Source organism: Petaurus breviceps, unplaced genomic scaffold (assembly GCF_028583685.1).
Source record: "Petaurus breviceps papuanus isolate PSGF00001 unplaced genomic scaffold, PetGlider_PUasm1.0 140, whole genome shotgun sequence".
Taxonomy (NCBI): Eukaryota; Metazoa; Chordata; class Mammalia; order Diprotodontia; family Petauridae; genus Petaurus; species Petaurus breviceps.
In genome coordinates this window covers 13,422,524-13,450,376 of record NW_027185698.1, presented here as the reverse complement: position 1 = coordinate 13,450,376, position 27,853 = coordinate 13,422,524, and the positions used below count along the sequence as shown (strand labels likewise).

At 36.0% G+C, this 27,853-nt stretch overlaps 1 pseudogene; it reads left to right on the top strand.

The window, feature by feature from the left end:
• Positions 1-1,953: 1,953 nt before the first annotated feature.
• Positions 1,954-3,208, top strand: LOC138150296 (glutathione S-transferase-like; annotated as a pseudogene).
• The last annotated feature ends 24,645 nt before the right edge of the window (positions 3,209-27,853 follow it).

Below are 27,853 nucleotides of genomic sequence, written 5' to 3'. Positions count from 1 at the left end.
CCCATGGCCAATTGTAATGTCCTCCTAACTGGTTTCTCTGCCTCAAGTCTCTCCCTATTCCATTCCATTTTCTACACATTTGCCACATTGATTTCCCTGAAGCACAGATCAGACCATTTGTCTTTACCACCCAACAAACTCCAGTGTTTCCCTATTAAATCTAGGATAAACTACAACTTCCTTGGTTTGACTTTTGAAATCCTTTATAGTTTGTCCCCAACTTACTTTGTAAGCTCCTTATGCACTACATTCTTTTGCTCACTCTTTTGCCCAGTCAAATGGACCTCTTTGTGTTCATCACTCAGATAAAGTGCTTGGCATTTTCTTTATATTGCAATCAAAGTCAAATTCAAAACTATATGATTCTCCTCCCTTCCCTTCCTTCCTTCCTGAAAGAATAGGTGGTTTTAGCATGATCCTAAAAGAATATTTCTTAAACAATATTAATATAATAACAGAATAGAATATATACATATGGTATTTGAATTTCATTGGTAAGTAGTTATACTGACTATTCCCCATGCCAGGAATGAATCCATTGCTAAATATATTTCATCACAGTTTCCAATTACTTGAAATGTACTTTCCTCACAAGAAACTTAGAGTTAGTTATAAAGCATCCAGCAGTGTGCCCACTATGTTTTATGTAGTAGGCAGTAAATTAATTCTTATCAAAGTGAATGCAAACAAGTTTCAGATGTGGTTTTTAAGCTACTATCAGTGATGTTTTGTGAATTATATTGATTGACAAAGGTATCATTAAAAGAGAATTAGGGAAATCTTCCAATTTTCCAGATGTGTCCAGACATATGCTGTACTTCAGGGGAAAAAAATCTTATGGGAAGTGGGATTTCAACTGAATATAGAAGAAAAGAAATAAGGGAAATCAGGATGAGGAAAGAAAAAGAGAGAGTCTTTTAGATGTGGGAGACAGTCACTGAAAAGAGAGAGTTGGGTGCTAAATAGTTTTGTGAAGAACATTAAGATCAGAGTTACTAGATCATATAGTACATGGAAGGGAATAAAATGTAAGAATACTAGACAGGTAGAAAGAGACAAGGTGTAAAGGGTTTAAATGTCAACAGGGAATTCTGTACTAATAGGGTTTAATTCTGTTGATACAATGGAAGTTTATTGAATAGAAGGTTCACATGGTCAAATCAATCATTTAGGGAAATTACGTTGGCATTTGGCTGGATGATGGCTTAGAATGGGGAAAAACTAGAGGTAGGGAGAACAAGCAGAAGGCTGTTGCAATAGTCCAGATGTGAGATGAAGAGAGCCTGTACCTGAGTTTTGACTGTGTAAATTGGAAAAAAAAGAGTGTATACAAAAGATGTTGTGAAGGCAGAAAATAAAAGATCTGTTAATATGGGAAGGGAATATAAAAGAACAGTCGAGGATTATACTTGGGTTGTAAGCCTGATGATTGTGAGGTTGAAAGTACCTTAGGCAGTAATAGGGTAGGTAGGAAGAAGGGAGGGTTTGGGGACAGGAAAAATGTTTTCTGTTGTGGATAAAGTGAGTTAGAGATACCTATGGGACATCCCATTCAACACATCCAAAATTCACTGAGTGTTGTGAGACTCGAAAGAGTTTTGGACTGGACATATAAATCTGGGAATTATCAGCATAGAGATGATAATTGAATGCATATGAGTTTATGAGGTAACCAAGTAAGATGTTACAGACAGAGAATGGTAAAGGCTCAGGAGAGAACCTTAGGGGACAGCCAAAGCTAGCAAGCATGATCTGGATAGAAAACCATGAAAAAGATATTGAGGAGTGATCAGACATATAGAAGTAAAAACAGGAAATTACAATGTCATGAAAATATAGAAAAATATGAATGAGTATCCTAGAAAAGTGAGTGATTAATCATGTCAAAATTGTTAAAGCAGTCAAAAAGAATTAAGAGTTAGCTTTCTCTCAGAAGCTGCTCCTGTTGGACACTGGCTCATAGGACTCTCTTCCTCAGCAGCACATGAAAACTCAAAACATCACAATGGCAAATAAACCAGTCCTCCACTACTTTAATGGAAGGGGCAGAATGGAATCCCTCAGATGGCCCTTGGCCACAACTGGAGTGAAATTTGAAGAACAACTTTTGAAACAAAAGAACAATTAGAAAAGTTAAAAGCAACTGTCCTGCTATTCTGACAAGTGCCAATGGTTGAAATCAATGGGATGAAGCTGCCTCAGTCAAGAGTCATTCTCCACTATATTGCTCAGAAATACAGTCTATTTTGGAAGGACATGAAGGAGCAAGCAATGATTATTACTAAGAGGGAACAATGGATTTTATGGAGCTAGTCATGGTGTAACCTTTCCTAAGAGGAAAAGAGTCACTGAAATCACTAACAAGGCCAAAGGCATATACTTCCATGTTTATGAAAAGGTTTTAAAGACTCATGAACAAAACTTTCTTGTGGATAACCAGATGAGCCTGGCAGATTGTAGTGGCAAGCACCCCAGCATCCCCAGGGTGGCTGCCAACACAGGTTCTTAGATCTGCTTTTTTAAAGGAAAGCAACTCAAAAATGGGTTAACAAGCTTGCTTTAATCGATCAAACATATCATTTACCTAGTTCAGGGGAAAAAGGTCAGCACCCCAAACTTCAGAGGATACAGACAGAAATATTTCAAGCAGACAGGCCTCCAACTGTCCAACCATTGCATCCATACCAAATCATAGTTACCAGAGAAGGAAGCATCAAGATCTGGGTTTTTCAAAGCCAGGGGTTCATTTCAAAGCAATGGCTGCCCAGAGTCTCATCTGGTCAAATCACACAACACTTCTCAAAGTGATCCCCGAAACAAACTCTCACATCAGGAATTATATAGCCTTCTCCAGGCTGAGAGAATGTAACAACCCTCTTGACCGACTGCCTAATCACAAAGCACCAAGGTGTGAGTGGTCCTGAAAAACAAGCCTTCCACCACAGGCTAGGTTAAGGTGCACTTAACCTAGGGGCAGGGAAGATCTTAAAAATTTACATACCTATAACACATATGTACAATTTATTGAAGCTATTTTAATGGTGGAAGAGACTGCTGCTGATGCACTCTCTGGATTTCCTTACTCCAGCAATTTAAATTTCAAATGAGTAATATCCCAACAATTAAGAAATTCCTGGCTCCTGGCAGCAAGAGAAAACCTACACCTGATGCCAAGTTTGTAGAAAAGCTTTTGAAGGTCTTCTATTGATAAAACAGCATACTCACCCATGGAGAGAGAGATTCAGTGTGTGAATCACTCTGTGATTCTAGGACCCTTAATGTAGGATTCCAATGATGCCAGTGCTCTGTGAGCCTTCTCTAGGTGTAGCTAGAGCCCATAGTAGCCTTTCAAAGAAGCCTAACAAAACCAGGAAGGCCATAGGGGGCAGGAAAAGGGCCCCCTCTCCACTCTAAATCTCTTCTTTGCTCAGTCCTTTCTAAACACTTGACTTTGGGGCCAACAACTGAAGCATTAATCTCTTGATTTCTTGACCTTCTGGGTTTCTCCACCTTATCTTACTCTAAGCCCTCTTAGATTCATGTGATTCACTCTTTAAGCTTCAGGGATATACATGTCCTAAGTCTAATTCCCCCCCCCCCCCACAATCTGTTCCCTGACCTGAGGGAAGCCTCTACCAGCTATGTGCCTCCTTACCTTCCAGAAGTGACCTCAGGATGGAGACCTTATCTAAACTGATACAGCACATAAGACGAAGAGTGCTTACAAAATTTTGCATCATGCTTTTTGTGCTGAACATAGCATTTGAAGTTAGATTACTATAATTGTTGGAGTCTAATAAATAGCAAAATGCTAGTTAATGCTACTGACCTAAGTCCCAATTACCTGTACCATGACAACAAATGAAATAGATGTACATCAAATAAAAGCTTTCTATGCACAGAAAAAAAAGAATTAAGAGTTCAGAAAGGTCATTTTGTAATTAAGAGACCAATGACGATGTTTGAGAGAGAAGTTTTAATGCAATGATGAGGTCAGAAGTCAGTCACAGAGGATTTAGAATCAAAGTAGAATAGAGGAAGAGGAGGCCATATGTGAATCCAAGAAATGAAGGGAGAGATATAGCACAATAACTAGGAAGCTTGATAGAATCAAAAGATTATTATCCAATTAGTGTATTATCCAATTAGGCTTGAATTGGAGCATACTGGAATTGTATCATCTATTAAAAAACAGTGCCATTTATCTTGGGATAGGGATCCATAGCTAGACCAGATGTGGATTATGCATACTATTCTTTCCTCAACTGTTCTATATTTTCCATTCCATCTCCTAAAATTTTAATCAATCCACAAATTAGGATTTTTCTCACCTTCTCCACTCTACAATCTATCCTCACATTTCTTTCTGCGACTACTTTGCCTTTAAATTTTTGTTCTGTTCCACTCTCATTTAAAACTTGTTTTCAGATTCTTAGTAACATCATTGTAGGCCATACTTTCTTAAATGCTTTATTGACACAACCAGGTCTTCTGTTTGCTTTTGCCCAACAGGAGTTGGAGGAGAAAGCCTTTTAAGACAAAACAATTACTTCTGTGCCCTAGGGAAGATGAGCTCTCTCTGCCAACTTGATTTTATTAGGCTGAGAAGTGATGTAGTCCATTCCCAGAATGGAATAGGGAGCAAGGGACAAGTTGAATTGGGGGCAACATGGCAAACTCCACAGATAGATGCTTACAGTATTATTTTACAGTTTTGTTTGATACAATAAATTCTTAGTATATCAAACATTCTAACATAGAATCAGTTTTCAAAGTAAAATATAAATGTTTTGTTCATATAATGATCTGCATTATATCTACTATGCCTCATTTTTTTGTGGTAAGGATAATTGACAGAATTATCTCTGATTAATTATTAATTGTTAATAATTATAAAATTATAATTATTTAAATAATTTAAAATTCTCTCTAATCAATTATTCCAGAGATCTAATTATGTTCCAATGTCCATAGAATTTTAGAGCTAGTCATGGTATTAAAAATAATCTAGGTTAATCCCTTCATTTTGCACTTAAGGAAATTAGGGTTTAAAAATGTTAAGTGACATGTTCCCACAGCTAATTAGTTACAAAAAGGAACTAGACTCCAGGTCTCCTGACTTCCAATCTGATGCTCTGCCAACTGTAACTCACAGCTTTCCTTGTGGCCAATCACCACTGATTCTTAAATGAGTGATGATGGTATTATGTGTGTGTGTGTGTGTGTGTGTGTGTGTGTGTGTGTGTATGGTGGAAGGATGGGTAGGTAACATAAATCTATTAGATCAGATAATTCAAGTGAACATTATTTTTACTCCATAAGCTGATAAAAGTAGAGCTCTCTAAACAAAAAAGATGGGATTCTTTAGGTGGGATATTGACTAACTGTGCTTGATCCAAATGAGGATGATTAACATGGTGAGGTAAGAGGTTGAAGGAACTGAAGACATTTTTATTTCCTGAAGAAATTAAAATTTAGAGAGGACACATTACTTGAATAAAATATTTGTAATGCATGTCATTCCTCTTCTTCCCTTCTCTTCCTATACTCATAAGTAGGAGTGGCAAAGAGGTAGATTTCAGGTCAAAGTAAAAAAAGAAATCTTCCTGATATATTTATCTGTCCAAAAATTCCATGGAATGCCTATGTCCAAAGAGCTTCAGGAAAAGAGGCTAGATAGCTACTTGCCAACATAATAGGTGGGATCTATTGTAGAGCAGTAGTTAATTCTAAGTCTCTGTCTTGCTATGAAATCTATCAAGAGACAACAGAGTTGACATTCTCCTATATACATTACACAGTAAACAAGAATCCATTTGTTTCCCGAGAAGAGTATAAAAACTGATTGCTTTTTACATCTTTAGGATCAGGAGAAGACTTTATGATACAGAGTATTTTCTCTTCTTTATTATTTAATGCTTTCAGTTAAAAAAAAACAACTATATTTACCTTTCTCACACATATGATAAAGAACTGACTTGTAATAAATATGCATTTTTAAGTGAAACAAATTTCTACATTAAGTATATAAAAAGTCTCATTTTGTACCATGAACCTCTCTATTAGGAAACAAATACCATGTTTCATTACCAGTCCTTTGGAATCATAATAAGTCATTACATTCATCACAATTCTTAAGGCTCTAAAAGTTTTCTTTATTATGTTATTGTTGTTATATTCGGCTCACTTCATTCTGAATTGCTTCCTGCATGTCTTTCTACTTTCCCCTGAAAAAGGCCCTTGCCCTTCCTCTCACCACAATGGTTATTTCAAACACTTTTTTATCCCTCATCAAACCTCTCAAAGCAGATCATCACCCTCTCAGTTTAAGACACTGTTTCCTAAATTATTTTATAATTGAGACCATTTGATGACAGGTTCCCCTTCTTCCCTTCTCTTCCTATCATATCATTCAGATATTTCCCTACATGATTTTTTCCTTTACATCTGTAAATGAGGTTGTATCTCCACCTCATTGAGAAGCATATTTGGTTATAATCTCTATGGCTACTGGGTTTTTTATATCAAACCCTAATCTCTCTTCTGATCACTTTTCACGTCACCTGTTACCTCTTGAACATCTCTTAATGAATATCTTATAGCCTTCTCAAAATTAATGTCTAAAACTGACCTCATCCACTCAACCCCAAATCTTCTTTACTTTCATACTTTTTTTTTAGAAAAAAATGCCACCATCTTCCTAGTTACCTGGTCTCATAATGTAGGAGTCGTCCCGGAAGTTTTTCATGCTTTCCTCCTCATATCCAAAGTATTACCATGTCCTTTCTTTTCTACTTGGACAACATCTCTTATATTATGCCCCTTTTCTTCACTTACATAGCCACCATTCAGATTCAGTCTCTTTTCTCCTCAAGTCTATACTATTCTAATAGCCAGTCCCCACTCTAGTCCATCCTGCTCTCAGCTTCTAAAGTGATGCTACCAACATGAAGTTCTGACTATATCATGTCGCTACTCAATAAATCCCAGCATCTCCCTATTAGCACCCAGTATTAAAAGAAATCCATTTGAAAATTTTAAAGTTCATTACAAATTTTCTCTTTCCTATTTGTCCATCCTTCTTCCACTTTACTCGCCTCCTGTGCATAAAGACAAGAATTACAAATATCTTGTTCCAGCAACAATGGCCTCCTTGTACATGGCATTCTATCTCTTGACTCTATGTCTTTTTAAATAGCTATGTTGTCATTACTCTATTATTCTAATGTTCTCCAGAACATATTTGGGAAAAATGCTTTTTTTGTAGTTTAATAAAATGTTTAGAATATAATCTCTTTATCTGTAGGCTTATTGTAAGCATCCTTGATACAAATGTAGTAACCGCCGGGAAAAGAGATGATTATACTTTACTTTCTTTCCATATGATTTTGAGCTCCTTTCCTAGGTTTGAATACTTTTTATCCCATGTATCTTGTAGATTAGGTGTATTTGGTATTATATTTATTTCACATTGTTGTTCTTCAGGATTTTTTAATACCAATATTATTTCTAGAAGTTTTGGACAACAGTTCAAACCATAAATATTTACTAGTTCTAGTAGTTTATCATTTGAATTCTTGAAAATGTCTTGAGGTTGGTCTGCATTTGGAGAATGGAGATTTTCATTTGTTGGCATACAAAATATAGACAAAATCTGATGTATAATCCTAAACAGTAGGAATTGTATCACTAGATAGTTGGTAGGTGATGAATTTTTATCCCTATCATTATATGTTGTATAGTTTCTGTAATTTCCTTGCATAATTTACATTTATCAGTAAGTCCTATTCCCTTTAGAATAACCTTTCTACAGTTTCTTTTAGTGATGACATGGTATTCAGTTGTTTCCATTAATCCCATCCATTTCCATAGACAAATCTATACCACTCAACCATGTGTTCAACACTTTTTTTTTGTGATATTGTTGATTGAGTTCATACTTATGTCATTTATGGAAGACTTTCTCAGTCAATTTTTTGGGTCATAGCCCTTTTATAAGAAAGTAGTTATAGGAGTTAATCTGCTTGTAGTTTATTTCACAAATTCTGTGACAATGTAACTCTTATCAGCAATGACTGTTGCTCAGAGAAGTGATGTCTACTAATTCTGAAAGCATTTCTCAGATTCTTGAATGAAATCTTGTGTTCTCTGAGAATGTCTTGCAATTTTCTTTTTTCAATGAAATCCTCCTATAATTGTCTTATTCCCCACCCCCCAATTTTTTTTAGGATACTACAAATCAAATCTTTAATCAACACTATACAGGTTTCTTAGGGTATTTTCCAAATCCATTATGGTTCATTTTACAGTTCTGAAAGCTGTAAAATAAAATTGGCATTGTGTAGGTATAATGTATTTAGCCAGAACTCTCTCCTCAAATAGATTTATAACCAATATATCTTATGCAGGTTGCCTTTGTCCACTGTTTCAACTTCCAGATTTAAGTTTCAAGCCTTCAATCTTTTCTTGCTGTACATAAATAATTTTTATATTTATTTAGTCCAAATGACCACTTTACATCATTGGAGAAAAAGTTCCTGAGATGAAAGATCTGTTTCTTGTGTTTTTTTTAATGGAATAACTTGATATCATTTCTGTAACTAATGGGATTTATAAAATGTTTTGGTTTAATGTCATCTTTACTTTGGCAATAATGCAAAGTTCAACTTAGAACATACAATTATCCCTTCCACACCATGGGGTTTAGGGGTACAGCACCCCTACAATATGGAAAATCCATGTAAAATTATTTTGACCTTCCCTACCACAGAACAAGTCTGAATTTGTCTTTTTCTTTTATGGGGTATTTACAGAACCTTTCTATGAAATCTGGATTAAGTATTTAATCATAGGTTCTGTGCCATATGCTGACCTTCACATGTTGCCTGCAGCTTCCACAAACTTCACAAAAAATTCCTATTTAATTTCTTATGCCAACCCTATGATATACTGAGAGGAAAGGCATGATGTAGAAGGGATAACTATATAAGAGTAACTTTAAAGCTTGTCAAAATCATAGAAATTCTGTCCCTTAAAAAATTTTCAATTTATGTTAATTGTCCTTGATTTCATTTTGATATTATCCTGTTTTAAATAGAGAACTTTTTTAAGTTAGATGTCAAATGCTTTTTTAAATTCCAAATGTGAATCTATTTCATATATTTGTAGTACCTAAATAAGCCATGAATATGGAAATTGTCAAAAGCTTCCCCCCCCCAAAACAAGAAAGTTTAGATGTCCTAGTACATTGAAATGTATTTTTTAAATCATCACATGGACAATAAATTCATACCTTTTAGGACTTTGTGTACCCTTTTATTTTACTTCTAAGCCAAGATGTTATTTTCCTGTTAGGATTTATTTTTTTTCCCTGTTAGATATTTGGAGTGACACAAGCTACAAATTCTTTATATAATATTTATAAACAAATATTTGGCCTCTACTTGGAGGGGTAACATTCATCTGTAGTAGATATGCAGTCTTGTATTGATAAAGGCAGGATCAAGCTTATATCAAAGAGGAAGCTCATAAGCTTCTTTATGAATAGTTTTTATGCCACTGTGAAGTTTTTGTACCAATTTTGAGTTATTTTGTTGTCTGTTTTCCCATTTTGCAGCAAATCTATAGCTTCATTCACCTCAATTAATATAGCTGCCCTTTATTCCACATCTTAACTGTGCTCACATTTTGCATTTCTTTGATTCAACTTGCATTTCCATTGTGAACTCTTTGACCATGTTGATGAGCACAAATTTTCAATATCCTAATTCTTTCAAAAATTCCTGCTTTTCCCTAATATTTTTACTTCTTGAATCCCTGGTTTAAATTTTGAGTATTAAGTTTGCATAGCTTTTCCCCCTCCTTTTAAAAATGGCTTCAGCACCTTGTATCATCTTAACATTTGGATTTTTCTTTCAATTTGTGATTAAAAGAATCTAGAATTTTAGATGAATTTTATTTTTGTTTTTTCCCCCACAGGTTTATTACAGCATTTAATTACATGATAATATGGCATTCATGTGTTCTATTGAATATAACAACTAGATAGTGATGTAATTTTTTAATGTCTTTCTGAAGATTTTCAATAGGTCTCCCAAGGCACTGCTGCTGTGGTACTGTCCAATGCCTGTCCTCAGATATATTCCGTCATAATTCCAATTTTCTTTTTTGTCCTTATGGCAGCACCAGTTTCTGCACATATTGTATGCAGAACCTAAACTATTTTTATACTTCCTGTCACATATTATGAGACAATAAGTTCATTAATGATAGTTATAGCAAATGCCAGATTTTTTTTAAATGCTCTGCTTTGGTATGATTGACCTGCTACTTAGTCATGCCAGTAAACTAAAAATAATCAAATAAACATATTGCTTGTTAAAAATTTTGACTAGGGGGGCAAAGACAAGATGGTGGAGTAGAAGCAGGATATTCCATGAGCTCCCTCCACAACCACCTCCAATACCTATAAAATATGACTCTAAACAAATTTTAGAGCTACAAAACCCACAAAGTGACAGAGAGAAAGAAATTTCCTGTTGAAGGCAGCCTGGCAGGTCAACATAAAGGGTCTATCACAGCTTGCTGGGAATTGAGCACAGTCCCAGAAACCAAAGTGGTTCCAGCCCCAGGGTGACCCTGACCAGCAGGTCACCTTGAACAGACTTCAGGAGAGTGAATCACCAGATGCTGTGGCAGTTTCCAGACTTCTTCACCCATAAAAACCAAAGAGAAAATAAAAGGTCTGTGGAGAACTCTGTTGAAACAGGAAGACTGAACAGCTTGGTCTGTCCCCTGCCCATGGGGCAAGAGGTGGCAGAGGTGTGGCAACTGCAGCTGCTACTGTGTGGCTGCCTCCAGAGCTCCTGGACTACAGATTGTAAGGGGACCATGTGACCCTCCAGAGGGTGATCACACTTGTTTAACCTGCTTAGATCTGGAGCACGGTCTTGAGTTGTGGTCCTTGGGGGAGAAATGCCAGTGTACCAGTGTGGTATCTGTAGAGAGGGCACCCTCCTCAGACCTCTGACAACATTTGCAAAAACCTCAATGATTTGGTACAAAGCTTTCCACTCTGGAAGCAGAATTCTAGCATGGCAAAGAGCTCAAAAGTCAAAAATTGGCTGGCAAAATGAGCAAGCAGAGGAAGCACTATCAACCCATAGAATCCTTTTTTGGGGACAAACAGGATCAAAGCATGGAATGGGAGGAAGACAACAAAGTCAGGAATCTCACATTAAAAGCTTCCAAGAAGAATATGATCTGGTTACCAGCCATGGAGGAGCTCAAGAAGGATCTTGAAAATCAAGTAAGAGATGTGGAGGAAAAATTGGGAAGAGAAATGAGAATGATGCATGAAAATCATGAAAAACAAGTTAACATCCTGCTAAAGATACCCCCTAAAATACTGAAGAAAATAATACCTTTAAAAATATACTAACTCATATGGCAAAAGAGGCCCAAAAAGCCAATGAGGAGAAGAATGCCTTAGAAAATCAAATAGACCAGATGGAAAAGGAATTTCAAAAACTCAATGAAGAAAATAATTTGGTCAAAATTAGACTGGAGCATTTGGAAACTAATAACCTTATGAGAAATCAAGATACAATACAACAGATCCAAACAAATGAAAAAATAGAAAGCAATGTGAAATATCTCATTGAAAAAACCACCAACCTGGAAAATAGATCCAGGAGAGATAATTTAAAAATTATTGGATTGCCTGAAAGCCACGATCAAAAAAAGAACCTAGATATCATTCTTCAAGAAATTCTCAAGGAAAATTGCCCTGATGTTCTAGAACCAGAGGGCAAAAAAGAAATTGAAAGAATTCACCAATTGTCTCTTCAAAAAGATCCCCAAAAGAAAACTCCTAGTAATATTACAGCCAAATTCCCAAGTCAAGGGGGATGTATTACAAGCAGCCAGGAAGAAACAATTTGAGTATTGTGGAAACACAATAAGTACAACACAAGATCTAGCAGCTTCTACACTAAGGGATCGAAGGGCTTGGAATATCATTATTTTGGAAGTCAAAGGATGTAGGATTAAAATCAAGAATCACCTACCCTGCAAAACTGTATAATGTTTCAGGAGAAAATATTGTCATTCAATGAAATAGAGGACTTTCAAGCATTCTTTTTTTTTAAGCAATTGGGTTAAGTAACTTGCTCAAGGTTACACGGCCAGTTATTTGTGGGTGTGGTGCTGAGTATCTGAGCCTGGATTTGATCCCCAGGTCATCCCGACACTGGAGCTGGTGCTCTTACTCACTGTGCTATCTGGCCACCCCCTTTCAAAAGGAAAAAGACAGAGCTGAACAGAAAATTTGACTTTCATATACAAGAAGCAAGAGAAGCATGAGAAGGTAAAGAGGAAAAATAAATCATAAGGAACTTATTAAAGTTGAACTATTTACATTCCTACATGGAAAAAAATGAAAATTGTAACTCATGAAACTTTTATCTTACCCTACAGGAAAGTAGGGGGGAAAAGGGGATAAGAGCAGGGATGATAGAAGGGAGGGCAGATTGGAGTGGGGGAGGGTAGTTAGAATCATACACTTTTGAAAGGGACAGGGTCAAAGTAGAAAATAGAATAAGTGGGGTTCAGGATAGGATGGAGGGAAATATAGTTAGTATTTCATAAGATATCTACTATGGAAATGTTTTGGGTAACTATACATGTACAACCCATATTGAATCACTTATCTTCCCAGTAGGGGTGGGTGAGGAGGGAAAAAGGGAAAAAATCTGGAAATCAAAGTTTTAAAAACAAATGTTCAAAAATTGTTATTGTTGTTTTTTTACATGCAACTGGGAAATAAGATATACAGGCACTGGGGCATAGAAATCCATCTTGCCCTACTAGAAAGTCAAAAGTGGAGTGGGGGAGAATATAAGAGAGAACTAATTGGGGGAAGGGGTATTCAATATGATTGCTATTTTGGCATGGGTGTAGGGGAAAGAAGGGAAAAAGTTGTAACTCCAAATCTTGCAAAAATTAATGTTGAAAACTAAAAATAAACATTAAAAATTCTAGACTAATTATAGCTATCTCCTTGAAAAAGTTCTTTGCCTCAGATACCCAATATCCTGTGGCCCTACAAATTTAGCCTCCTTAACAGTCTCTTTATCTGCAAAATTTAGATAATAATGACATCAACTTCACACACACACACACGCACACTTTTTGCTTTTTATTTTATTATATAAAGTAGTACTCTAGAGCTGAAGAATGTTCACTGGAAACTTTTTCAGTTTCAAAGTATCATAGATACTTAAAACTGATTTCTCATTTTATCTAGTTGAGGCTTTGTGTGATGTTGTTCCTTACAAGTAGAATGCAGTGCTTTCTTTAGCCTGCAAAATATTGTTGTGTGAATAGGAGCTGGGGTTGTTACTGAACCAAAAAAGGTATACAGCTGTAACTCTAAATGGCAAGATCTGTTTCCTGTTTTATTATGACATAGTACTGACATACTGAAGTTATAGATGTTTTCAGTCCATTTCAGCATTTGCCCTCTTTATTGCTCAATGCGATCTGCACTGAAGCATTTCTAGCAAATGATTTCTTGTTGTTGTTGGGTTTTTGTTTTCTTTCTTTTTTTTGTATTTGTTCTGATGTATCTTCAAGAGGCATTACTTCCTCTGATATCCTATAGGTCAAATTGACTGTCATGATGATCTTGAATGAGACCAGACAGCAACCTTGTTAATTTGTTCTACTACCATAAGCATTTACATCTTACTGTGCTCACTTGAACATTTCATACAAAGAGACCAGTTCACTGGTATTTCAAGGTTTCTGCCAGATTATCACAACTGCGAAGTCAGTTTCAGAGCATAGGATATTGCTAATGTATATTACCCTTGCTGCCATTCCCCTGCTTTACTAATCTTTCCTCCCCACCAACCAAGCTTGGGTGATGAGATTATCATTGTTATTATATAACATCAGAAGCATATTAGAATTGGGTAGGTGGTATATTTGAATATTTACATGTACACACACATACATACACATGTGTATATGTGTATACATATACACATAAGAGTAGAAGCAGAACAATGTTGAAGCCTTAAGACTAAGACTGCCAAATGTCATCACATTTCCTTTTTAATTTTTTCTATCATACATACCTATAAATAACTTGTTATTTCCTAAAATGGAATAACAAAAAAATAAACAACCAAAAAGTACCACTACATTTTCTAGTTTAATTGCATTTTGAAAAATGGAGACTTTTCTATTGATTTAAATTAAAGATTTAATAGAGTTAGCAGCCTTGAGATGTTGCAGCAAGAAAAAATATTGTCCCAGTGAAACTAATACAGTCACTCCATGGAATACAGTGCAGGTATACAACCTGTAATCTGCATCTTCTATAGAGCCCCCCGTGACTCCTTTTCCTCTTTGTGTAATTACTGGCCTGTATGGAACAATTTTGGGAAATGCAATGGGGACTTGGTATTCACTGCAAAAGCTCTCTTTTGTGTGTCACTGTACTAAGTCTGAGCTTTGCCTTTTATAAGATATGTGCAGGACTAGATGCCCCTGCTGCTATGTCTTCATCTTATTTAGAGCCTTGGAGAACAAAAGAATAACTATACTTCAGACCAGTATCTGTCGCCTCCATCCCAGGGTTTTCCCTACACACTACAATATGGGTGGCACTGGCTCATTATTCCTAGGTTTCAGTTTGAGAGAACAGTGTGCAATGTAGAAGTCAGAGCTCTTCTGGGTCTATGAGCACCTTGCCCCTTTGAACTTAGTTATTTTTAGTGACTTTCTTATATCTTCTCTGACCCAAAAGTATACTCATGATTTGTAACTTCTGTCAGTTCATTAAATGATGATTTCGATTTTTTATGGCAACAATTTTCTCATATGAGAATTACTGTAAAAAGCATTATTAAGACTGATAATTTTTATTCTTGAACATAATGTATGGTCTAGTTTTGAAATCAGAACTACCATAATAAATGATCTTAAGGCTCTGCAGATATATCATGTAGTTAATTTCTCTATGCAGTATCTTTTATAAGGCATATGACTTTGTTCCTGAGGAATAGTTTTTCTTTATTTATGGCATGACAAGACATTAATGGATCTGCAATGGCTTATCACAAAGGTGTGCTGTCTCTAAAGGGAGGAGTATGGTGTACCCAGTGGAGAAAAGGCTGGCCTTGGTGTAAAGAATGCCTCGATTCAATTATACTCAGGAAACAATCTACTAGTGTGTCTGTGAGGAAATCACTTAAGCCTTCAATGCCACTAATAAGCTTCTACTATTGTAAATGACCAATGAGTTAATGACATAATTGGTAGAAGGGGTTTCCACCCTAGGAGTATTTATTTTTGCCTTTTGTGGAGGGGGAAGGCAGGGCAAATGGGGGTTAAGTGACTTGCCCAAGGTCATATGGCTAGTAAGTGTTAAGTGTGAGAGGCCGTATTTGAACTCAGGTCCTCCTGACTCCAGGGTTGGTGCTCTATTTACTGCACCACCTAGCCACCCCTCTAAGCATATTTTAACCAAAGAAATAATAAATCTGAAAAAAAGCAAAGAAATGGTGTTTCTGAATCATAATCCTATAGATAAAGATTGTCATCAATTCTTGATGTATAATGGCAGAATGATTGACTCCCATAGTATCAGACTTAAAAATCTTATATTGCAGTGAAATAAAGACTAGGAAAGAAAAATTCCAAAATTTTAAAGATTAAAATTTTTAGTTCTAAGTATTTGTAAGTATTATGAGCTTTGATAAATCTATTACTTTGTCTTAGCAACCTGTTTTTTCCATCCCTAAAATGGGTCACTGCCATTTGCTTACATACATACCATAAGTGTTGTGAGGAACACATTTTCTGAACATTAAAATGCTATAAGCATGTGACTGCAATCATTATAAAAATTGCAGGTGAATCAAGGTGCCATAAAAATCATTGAGTCAATCACAAATCATTTTTTAAGTTTTATTTTATGTTAGACACTGTTAAGTACCGAGAAAGAAAAGGAAAAAAAAACAGTCCCTACCTTCAAAATGCATACATTCTGACATGAAAATGTAAATACTTAAGCATATAAAAGATATATAGAAAGTCAATGGAAAGTCATCTGAGAGGGAAACATGTTAGATTTTGATGGAATTAAAAAGCCATCTTACAGAAGGTGAGACTTCAACTGAATCTTAAAAGAAACTGAGGAATTCAGGACACTGGGGTGATAGGACAGAATATTCTAGTAATAGGGAATGAGAAGTCCAAAGAAATAGAGTAGAGATGGAATAATGTATCCAGGAACTGCAAGTAGAACAGATTCTCTGGATCACAGATTTCTCAAAACATAGAAAAGGGTCAGGTTTTGAAGGACTCTGAAGTCCAGAAGATTTACTTTATATTTTATCTTGGATGTAAAAGTGAGCCCTTAGAGCTCATTTTATAAGTGTTTATATGGTCATATATAAGTTTTTTTAATCACCTTTCAAACTGAAAGGAGAATTATTTTGATTGTGTAGTGCCTTAAGGCAAGGAGACTACTTGAAAGTTTAAATAATAGTTAATGGAAGATGTGATGAGGTCTTGAATGAGAATTATGACCATATGAATGGAAAGAAAGGAACATATGAGAGGGATACTATAAAGGTAGAAACAGGAAGATTTGGAAACATACTGGATATGTGGGGGTGCAGAGGGGGTGGTAGGTGAGAGTGAGGAGCAGTGTATAGCACCAGGCTTTCAAGTCTGGCTGAAAGTAAGGTGATGACCTTGACAGTCATAAGGATTAAAAGACAAAATTTAAACAGTTTCTGTGCTTGAGGACAAGATTGGAAGGAAATTGCAATCTAGCCAGGACCAGTAATATGTACAACATTGATATGAAATAGAAACAGGGGCAAAGCCAAGATATGGAATTAGAGGCATCCACCAAGCTGAAGTCTATCAGTATTCCCCTCTAAACAACTTTAAAATAATGCCTAAAATCAAATTTTGGCAGGGCAGAGCCAACAAAAGGTCAGTGTGAGACACTTCTTGCTTAAGGAAATGAATAAGATCAATAGGAAGTTGGCATGGCCACTATCCCAGAGCACATGTGAAGAAGCAACTGTAGCAAGCCCTAAACATCATGGTAAAATGCAGTGTTAGTACTAGCAGAAGCAGCAGCATATTTGGGAGCTCTGAGTCCAGAGACAATAAGGGTTCCAGCCAACCAGTCGAAATCAGATTACAGGGTATCCTTTATAGGCACTGTGTACAGCTGACAGAGATTGGCAACTTTATTGACTGTATGCAGTTCTGGGTCATAGTTCCAAGGAAAAGAAGATGACTAGCAAGGCAGCTGCATGAGAACAGGGGATCTGGTCACAGTTTCAAGAAGAGTGCTGGTGCTTGAGGTAGCATGGAGCCCTCCTAGATAAAATCCAGAGCACAGACCGGAAAACAGTGAGCACACTGCTCCCTGGATCACACAAACTTGGAAGCAAATAACATCTGCAGGTCCCCAAAATTAGCTCCAAAAACAGCAGCATGGGAAAAACCTTAAACTTTGGACAGTGCCTGTCTACCCCCAAGATAAGGAGAGCCTCATTCTAACATAAAGTGCAAAGTCAAGAAGTAAGCTGGAAAAATGAGCAAACAACTTGACCATAAAAAAGCTATTACAGTAGTAGTAAAACCCAAGCACACACTAAAATAAGACAATGATAGGAGAATAGGTAAACCAAACTCCTCAAAGCAAAATGCTAACTGGAAACAAGCCAAACAAAATTCCTAGAAGAGATGAAGGAAAACATAAGAATGACAGAGAGAAAATTGGGAAAAGGAATGAGAAGGATGCAAGAACATTATAAAAAGAATTTTAACATCTTGGTAAAAGAGGCACAAAAAAAAAGAATATATCGCCTTAAAAAACAGAATTGGCGTAATGGCAAAAGAGGCACATAAAATAGACTGAAGGAAAAAAAAACTCCTTAAAAAGTGGAATTGGCTAAATGGAAAAAGAAATAGAAAAGTTCACTGAAGAATATAATTTCTTAAAAAGTAGAATTGGGGAATTGGAAACTAATGACTTCAAGAAACATCAAGGAAAAAAATAAAACTAAGAAGAATGAAAAAATAGAAAGAAAATGTGAAATAGTTCATCATAAAAACAACTTACCTGGAAAATAGATCCAAGAGAGATAATAGATAATTTAAGAATTATTGGATTAAAAGAAAGCTATAACAACAACAAAAAAAAAATAGCTGAGGCAAGATATTTCTAGTGATTATCAAGGAAAGCTGACTACATATCTTAGATTCAGGGGGTAAAATGGAATTTGAAAGAGTCCTCCAATCATCTCCTGAAAGTGATCCCAAAATAAAAACTCCTAAGAATAATATAGCGAAATTCCAGAACCCCCAGTTCAAATATTGCAAGCAGTCAGAAAGAAGCAATTCAAATATTGTGCAGCCACAGTCAGGAACAAACAAGATTCAGTGGCTTCCACATTGAAGGAGCAAAGGGCTTTGAATATGACATTTCAAAAGGGCAGAAGAGCTAGGATGACAAGCAAGAATGATCTGCCCCCCCCAAAAAAAACAGTATAATCCTCCAGAGAGGGTAAAATCAGTATTTAATGAAATAGAAGATTTTCAAGTATTCCTGAAGAAAAGACCATAGTGGAATAGAAAATTTGACTTTCAACCAGAAGACTTAAGAGGAGCATAAATAGGTCAACACCCCCCAAAATATCATAAGGCTCTCAATAAAGTTAAACTGTTTACATTCTTGTATGTGAAGATGATACATATAACTCCTAAGAGCATTATGACTGTTAGGGCATATGAAAGGACAAAGAACATTTAGGCAAAGAACATGGGCATGAGTCAAATTATGTTGCAATAATCTCCAAAAAAAAATTTAAATGAAGGTAGAAGGAAGAGAGATGCATTAGAAGAAGAAGGGAAAGGTAGAATGGGGAGTTTTCTTACATAGTTGCATGCTTTTTACAGTGTAGGGGGAATGGCGATGGAGGGTGGTGGGCAATGATTGAACCTCACTCTCATCAGAATTGTTTTAAAGAGGAAAGAATACATGCATACACACATACATGCATATACACATGCATGCATACACATGTGTGTGTATATATGTGTATATAAACATGTACATACACACTCAGTTGTATACTGAAATTTATATTAACCAGTAGGGAAAGAGGAGGGAAAGATATAAGAGACAAGGGGGGAGTGATAAAAGGCAAGGCAGATTAAGGGATGCAGTGGTTAGAAGGAAAGCAGACTTTTCAGAAGGAGGAAGAGAGAGGAGAAAAGGAGAAGGAGAAGAAGGTGTAGCACCAATGCAATATTTACAGCATCCACAATCACGATAAAGACCATGACTATAAGTATCACATGATGTTTGATTGCAAAATATGCCAGACTTTCCAAATAAAGGATAAAGCTGAAAGACTTATTTAGACACCAGAAAACTGAATCGCAAAACCAGTAAGCCAAATTACCACAGATATTCAGAAGCCATAATAATGCTGAGAGCCATAGCATCTTTTGGCTTTCCCACAAACTAATACTAGATCAATATTTACTCACAAACTCTCTATTTCCTTGCCTAAGCTCCTCTGCCCCCAACTATTTCCAGCTGTCTCCAACTGTCAGGTTAGCTCTCTACCAGCTTTTCTGTGGGCTCTGCTTCTCCTCAGCAAACTCCTCCCAGCACAGGCTCCATGTGACTACACTCAGCCTATCAGGGGGCAAAGTTTATCTTCACAGCTGGGAAGCTTCAAACTTCCCCCTAGGTGTATTAAGGGGCAAGGAAGATGGAGACCAAGACAGACAGGAACATGGAGAGAAGAATAAACAAGAAAATGGGATGGAAGGAAATAAGCAATGAAATTAAAAGAAAAGAATGTTAACAAATAAGTAATTTGTTTAAAAAAAAAAACAAAGAATATAGATACAAGGAAATTTGGGAAAGAAGACACAAATACCTTTGGGGGAATAGAAAGTCTACAGAAAGAAGGTGGGGGTTGTACTGAAACTTGAAGAAAGCTAGGGATTCCAAAAAGCAAAGGTGAGAAGAGATTTAATTGTGTATAAGGAATAACAAGACCAGTTTGGCTGGAGCATATTGTCTATGAAGGTAATTAACATGTAATAAGAGAGGAAAACCTGGTTCTGGCTTTCCCCCAGGGACTGGGTTGTGAATTTCTTTAAAGGCTAAACACAAGTGCTTATAATTTTTCCTTGAATCATAAACCACTAGAGATACTGAGTAGGGGAGAAGCATGCTAAGAAATATCTTTGGGGAGGGGACACTTCAGCAGTTCAGGAGGATGTATTATAATAAGGAGAAACTTGAGCCATCACCACCAATTGAGAGTTCATTGAAATAATATAAGCAAAAGGTGATGAACATTTGAATTGGGTTATTGTTATGTAAGTAGAGACAAGGAGAAATACAAGAAAAAATGTTATGCACGTAGAAAAGTAAAGGTTTGACAACTGAATGAATGTGTGAAATGAGTTAGAATGAGGAATTAATAATGGCATTGTGGTCACAAAGATCAATGAATGGAAAGATAGTGCCATGCTTGTCATAAATAAGGATATTTGGAAGGGGGGGAGTTGGGAGGAGGAATTAAATGAGTTCTGTTTGAACATAGTTATTGGGAATGCCTATCGGATATCTATCTAATTCCAAATGTTCATTAGATTTTTGATGATGTACAAGTAGAACTCAAAAGCAAGCCTGGGGAAGGATAAATAGGTGTACCTGCTGTAAGCATAGAGATGATAATTAAATCATTGTGAGCTGGGAAGATTATAAAGAGAGGGTGTAGATGGGGAAGAGATGAGTCTAAGACAGCAAATTGGGACATGCCCATAAGCAAATAAGTTGTACATATAAGATGCTATGGTTTCTCATTAACAGTGATTAGCCTTTGGGTGGCTAGGTGGCACAGTGAATAGAGCACCAGCCTTGGAGTCAGGAGGACCTGAGTTCAAATCTGGCCTCAGACACTTAACACTTACCAGCCATGTGACCTAGGGCAAGTCACTTAACCCTAACTGCCTTATACAACAAAACAAAACAAAACAAAACAAACAGTGAATAGCCTGTGAGAAATTGTAGTAAAATAATGATCAATGACAGGTAAGATTAGAAAAGAAAGTCAGTTCACTCAACCAAGTGACTAGGTGACAGACATTCTAAACATTTACACAAGATCTGGAAACATCTACAGGAAGACCTCCAGAATCTTAAGTGCATAGATTTGTGGAAAAATATTTAAAAGTGCAACTTAAGCAAAAGTTCAACAAGAATTTCTGGAAATGAAGCAAAGCATGGTTTAGTTTTTAAAGAGCTAAAATTATTTTAAAAACTAAACGAGAGTGAGATGAGAATAAAGGGAAATTATATATGAGCTATGGAAGAAAGATATGAAAAGAGTATTAAGAGCTTGGAACAAAAGGAACAAAACCTTTGTCAAAAAAATAACTCCCTAAAACTTAGAATGGACCAACTAGAAGACATAAAGACTTTGAGACATAAAGAAAATATATAAAAGGATGTAGAAAAAAACTGATGGAAAAATATGGGATGGTTGTTCGCACTAGTGAAAGAACAATCAAGCAAAACAGAATCAATCAAAAATTCATCAAAATATTGAAATATTTTCTACTTTGTGGGGGCAATGTGAAGATTAAAAAAACACTGAATTGGAAAGAGTTTTATAAATGGCAGAACACTATCTAATTATATGATTAATGTCAAAAAGTTATAGCTGTACCACAGATATCTTTAGTTCCTTTTAATAATCCATGTAGAGAAAATGGAAAGACTAACACTTAGTTGTAAGTAGATTTCATTTAACCAAGAATACCATGTGTAGGAGTCACTGACATCCTCATGGGACTTGAAAACCACATGTTACCTCAATTAGAGAGTCAGGGCAGTTAAACTTTGAGAGTAGGAAGGCAGTGACAGCTATTGTAAACCCTAAGGGAGCCTCAGCATTTCTCCCACTCTGAGGCAGCTTAAAAAGTATAGATCACAGATCTCTGGACTGCTGCAATCTAAATTATACTGCAGCTATTAAGTAGGGTGTATGGCTAGAAGGAGAAGGAAGATGACAAGATGATACTTTCTTTGTAGTGGAAGAACAGTGAATCTTCACACAGTCCCTGTATTTGTGCATTGACAACCACCTCCTTCCATTTTTAACTGGACTTGTGCTCCCCTGAGTTGGGAAAATGTAGACCAAGTAAAGAATTCCAAGGAAAGAAATGTTTTAAGACTTTTATGCTCACCATGTTTGTCTCTACAACCCCTTGGTTATTTTAGTTGACTTTTTTGTTTGTTTCCCACTGCTGTGCTTCATTTTGAAAGATCTGTAATTACATGGGAAATGAAATTGGCAAACTTTCTATGCCTGTGCCTTAGTTTACTAAATATTTACTGGGTAATGATGGATAAATATATGTTATCTATCACTTGGTAGCCAACCTTGATGTTGCCAATACTCAATGATTTTTTGCCAATATATAAAAAATATTTCATTTGACACTTATTCTATTGATAATGGTAGCTAGGTGGCATGGTAGAGAGACTTAAAGGCCTGAAGTCAGGAAGATTCATCCTCTTAAGTTCAAATATGTGACACTGGGCACATCACTTAACCATGTTTGTCTCAGTTTCATTATCTATAAAATGATCTGGAGAAGGAAATGGCAAACCACTATAGAATCTCTGCCAAGAAAAACCCAGGTGGGGACATGAAGAGTGAGATACAACTGAAAACAACAGAAATTCTTTTGATAACAAATATATTTTATGCTTCTTAGGCATCACAAGGTAATGGGTCAATGTCTACAGAGAAGATCAGTTTATTTTACCTTTTGTGTTATTGCAAATGAGACATACCAAGTCTCTTAATAAGAATCTAATGGTAATCAACCTCTGGTGCCAAAATCATCAGAAAATGCTCAACAAAACTTTCTTTATCTCTATGAATAATCTCCACAAGCCCAAGAGAATTAAAACAATTTGAAGAGAAAAAAAGAGCAAGTCAGATACTTATATAGCAAATGCCCTTCCACAGAAACCTGCTAGTGAAAGGTGTGGTGGTGGTGGTATAGCAGGATGGTTTGAGGGAATGAAAGGGAGATATCAAACATATTTTTTTTTAAGGATATGGGAGGTATGGGTATATTTGGAATTATCAAGGAAGGAACCATTACAAAGGGAGAGAATTTAAAAAAGAGAACAAAATTTCTGAGAATAATAGAGAAGATGAGATCAAGTTTGCAAATAAAATAAATAAAGGCCTGCATGGGCAGAAGAGACATTGCTTCACCAGAATCTGACACTAATGAAGACAGAATGAGAAACAATGAGAAGGAGGCTAGAGAAGGAAAGCATGGGAAAGAAGAATTTCAGAGTCAAATGATACCTTGCTAAATAATTGACACTTAGATCACTATAGAGATTCCTCAATGAAATTTATAGCTACTGAAAAAGATTACTACAGAAATCACACAAAAAACACACACACACGTGTGTGTGCACATTTTAAAACTCCATATTCTCCAAATTATAATGTTAATTATTTTCAGTTTAATTCACTGAATATTCAATAAAATAAAAAATTATATTTATATTTATAAATTCAATAAAATAAAAAATAGTGGCTACTATGTGTATGGTACTATGTCAGGGACTGGGTTACAAAGGCAAAAATCAAATAGTCCCTGCCCTCATAAAATTCATATTCTACCATGGTGATATAAACTGTTCAAAAATAACTAAATATAAACTATTTACTTGGCATATTTTATATACTATTTGTAGTACATCAATCTTACTATCTTTCTATCTAATTTTCTGTATACCCATATTTAGTATACATGCAGGACTGCTAGGTAGCACAGTGAATAGAGCACTGGGCTTGGATTCAAAAAGATCCAAACTCTATGTAGCTGTGTGACCCTGAGCAAATCACTTGACCCCTGCTTTTCCCCACCTATAATATGGGAATAATAATAACAGTTACCTCCCAAAATTGTTGTGATGATCAAACGAGATATTGATTGTGAAACACTTACCACAGCACCTGTTACATAATAAATACTATATAAATATTAGGTTTTTTGTTTTTTTTTTAGCAATCGGGGTTAAGTAACTTGCTCAAGGTTACACGGCCAGTTATTTCTGGGCGTGGTGCTGAGTGTCTGAGCCTGGGATTCGATCTCCAGGTTGTCCCAACACTGGAGCCGGGTACTCTTACTCACTGAGCCACCTGGCCAGCCCTAAGCAATTGGGGTTAAGTAACTTGCTCAAGGTTACACGGCCAGCTGTTTCTGGGTGGGTGCTAAGTGTCTGAGCCCAGGATTCGATCTCCAGGTCTTCTCAACACTGGAGCCGGTGCTCTTACTTGCTGTGCTACCTGGCTGCCCCCTAAATATTAGTTCTTTATAGTCTGGAAATTATATATCTATAACGTCTATGTATAGTGTGTATGTATACACACACATTTTTTTATTAGGAGTTTGTATTTGATCTTGGAGGCAATAGCCTTAAAGATTTTTGAGTGATATGTTACATGATTATACCTGTGTTAGGGTTATTAATCTGGCATCTAAATTGAAATTGGATTCAAGAGGGGAGAAATCTTAAGTATAGAGAAAAGTTAGGATGCCATTCTAATATTCTAGATATCAGTCCTTTGTTTTTATGTAGGCTACAACATTTAAGCAATGATGACTTTTGCCCAGGAATTAATAACGAGAACATCTGAATAGAAATTCATGGTGTGACATTAAAATGAGCTGAGCATTATTTGAATATTCTTTTCAAATGTTGCCTCTGAAAAGTATGATGGGGATAAAAGTCATCTAGTTGGTTTCTGTTAAAGTTACTTGAACCTGCTAACTTTTAGTCAAGGGACAATTACATATATGGGGGGGGGGAGAAAGTTCAGACATGTATTTTGTAATTGTACTTGTTTTGCTAACATAGCTTAATATTTCGCCTTCTCATATTGTAATGTTTTAGGTATATCACAGTTGTATGTTTTTGTGTTTTTCCTGAGTTTTTTAGGCATCTCAGTTCGGCAAAGCTAGATGAACAATGAAACGATTTTTTTTTGTAGATGGAAGGAATCTACCCAATTTAATCTTATATTAATAATATTCTCAGGTCATTTCCAAAGAAAAAAATTACATATGATCATTTTCTCTGAGTTCCATATACAAGGGGCCCTTGGCAAAGTGAAACCAACTCTTCTATATACCACTCTCTTTTGCCACCATTCTCCTCCTCATCATCATAAAAGAATGTTTCCTGAGGATAGTACACTTTGGTTGGGCCTAGGAATAGAAAAACCTAAGTGCCAGTGGTCTCAGGGTTAGTCTTGATTGTTTTCATTTTTCTCTTTGTATTTCCAGGAATTAGTACAGTACCTGACACATAATAAGTATTTAAGAAATTCTGGTTGATTGTTACAAATTGTCATCATTATTAAAATATTTATTAAGGAACTGATGATGTAAAACTCTTGACCCCACAAACTCAAATGAAATAAACAGATATGTATCTTGCCCTCCAAGACCTTACAGTTGAATGTTAGGGATACTTTGGACCTCAGTTGCCTTATTTATAAAATAAGGTAGTTGAATTAAGTGACTTCTGTCATCCCTTCTAAATCTAGACCTATGATCTATCCTATGGAAAGAAGCTGAAGTTTGTTACTGCCAAAGAGGTAGATATAACCTAAGGCTGTCCGAGAGAGGAAAGACTGAGGAAGAAGAGAGGGAATGCTCTTCTGCACTGTTATTGTACCCCCAGATAGTCCACATTATATAATAAACTGTTACTGTAACTATATATGGCCTTTGCCCATGAATTCCAAAAAGGTAGCCATGTTTGACAGCCTCCATAATCTCTTCCTTCCCTACTTGATCCTCTTCCAGAATACTCTCTTCACATATTATGTGTGTTTTAGAAGTTGGGAAGGTATCACTGCTTTCTCAGCATCTAGGATCCAGTCATTCACTGTTGCTGGAAGCAAACTTTATCTTCACCCAAGTTAAGAAGTGAATATGGGTAGGGTACTGGAGTTACATTGATGTGCTGTCACAAATTTTTAAGTTGTATATAGTCTGGAGGTAGGGACAACTGATTCAGGCCATCCAGTTCATTAGTTTTCAGTAGTGATCTGTATCACTTTCGTGTAGAAAAAAAGAGTATGCAAAGCTTAAAGATTGAGTGCTTCAAAGTCATTCAAGTTTGTACAAAGGGAAAAAAATAGACTAGGAACTAGACATAAAAATGAGCTGATTTTTATCATTAGAGAAGTCATACTATAGGAAGACAGGGCTTTAGAAGTTTTTCTTTGAATGTGTTAAAATGCATGATTCCATACTATATAATAAATGATATTTATAGGCTAACAAACTATGATCAAGTGTAAAGTTTAATGCATTTTTTCCTTTCCTGATAGATGTTAGTTCTAGAAATAAAGTGGCCAAATCTTTTATAAGGTCTGTAAGACATTCTTTAAATATTTAAGAAGGAAAGCCACTTCTCACCTTTCTTAGCCCAGTGAAATAACAATTTTAGTCTTTTTTAAACATAAAAGAAGAAAGATCACTAACATCATGAGCCTCCTGTTTCTCTTCTTCAAATGGTCTTTTAAAATTATCAAAAAGGAAAATTCCTTTGTCTCTAACTGAACATTGTTAGTCTCCTGATCTTGAACAGGAAGTTAGCCTCACGTACAGGCTTTGATCCTCATAACTTTTTCTTATAAGCTCCAGTTACACTTTCAAGAACTTGAGAACTGGACCAGCTAATAGGCATGTTCTAAATCTTTTAAATTCACATATGCACTGAGGATATCTTAATAAAATTGGGAAATAGGGTTTGAGCTTTCTTCATTCAATATATAACATAATCTTGTCTTATTCAATTCATGGACATCTGAAATCTACCCAAACATTCCTTCTGTGGAATTCTGTGAACCCCAGTTTTAGATCCCCTGGGAAAGGGAAAACACTAGGATTAATTTTCAGAGAAATACAATCAATTTTTATTCAATTCAGTAAATTGTCATCAATTGCTACTTTGTGCAAGTTAGAGCATCTGGAAGAATGGAGGGAGAGAGGGGCAGCCAGGTGGCTCAGCGAGTAAGAGCACTGGCTCCAGTGTCGGGATGACCTGGATCAAATCCAGACTCAGATACTCAGCACCACACCCAGAAATAACTGGCTGTGTAACCTTGAGCAAGTTACTTAACCCCGATTGCTTTAAAGGAAAAAACAAACAAAAAAAAGAATGGAGGGAGAGCTAGTTTTGGAATCACATGTTCAGATCCTGCCCATTACTAGGTACGTGACCCTAAGTAAGTTATTTAGCCTATATTTACTCGGGGAAGTCCCTTAAGTGGAAAAAAAAAAATTTCTTAAGCACCTACTAAATGTGAGGCACTGTGCTTAGCACTTTACAAATCCAACCTCATTTACAAATATCATCTATTACATCATAGACAGTTTTTGATCATCAGGGAATGTGTGGAAATCAAAAATCCTTTGCAAATTTCTATTTGTAGAAGATACTGTGTTAGACATAGGGGATACAAAAAAAAGTTCTTGACATATACTGTGTCATTATTAAACATGTTTTGACTTGACTAAAACCAAAATTGTCCTCATAGACAAAAGTCTAACCCCTAGGGAGCTAGGTGTATGGCTCAGTAGATGAAGAACTGCTTGAAATAGAGCCTAGGATACATTTTAACTGTGTGACCCTTACTTAAGCTTTATCTTGCTTAGTTTTCTTAATTGTTTAATG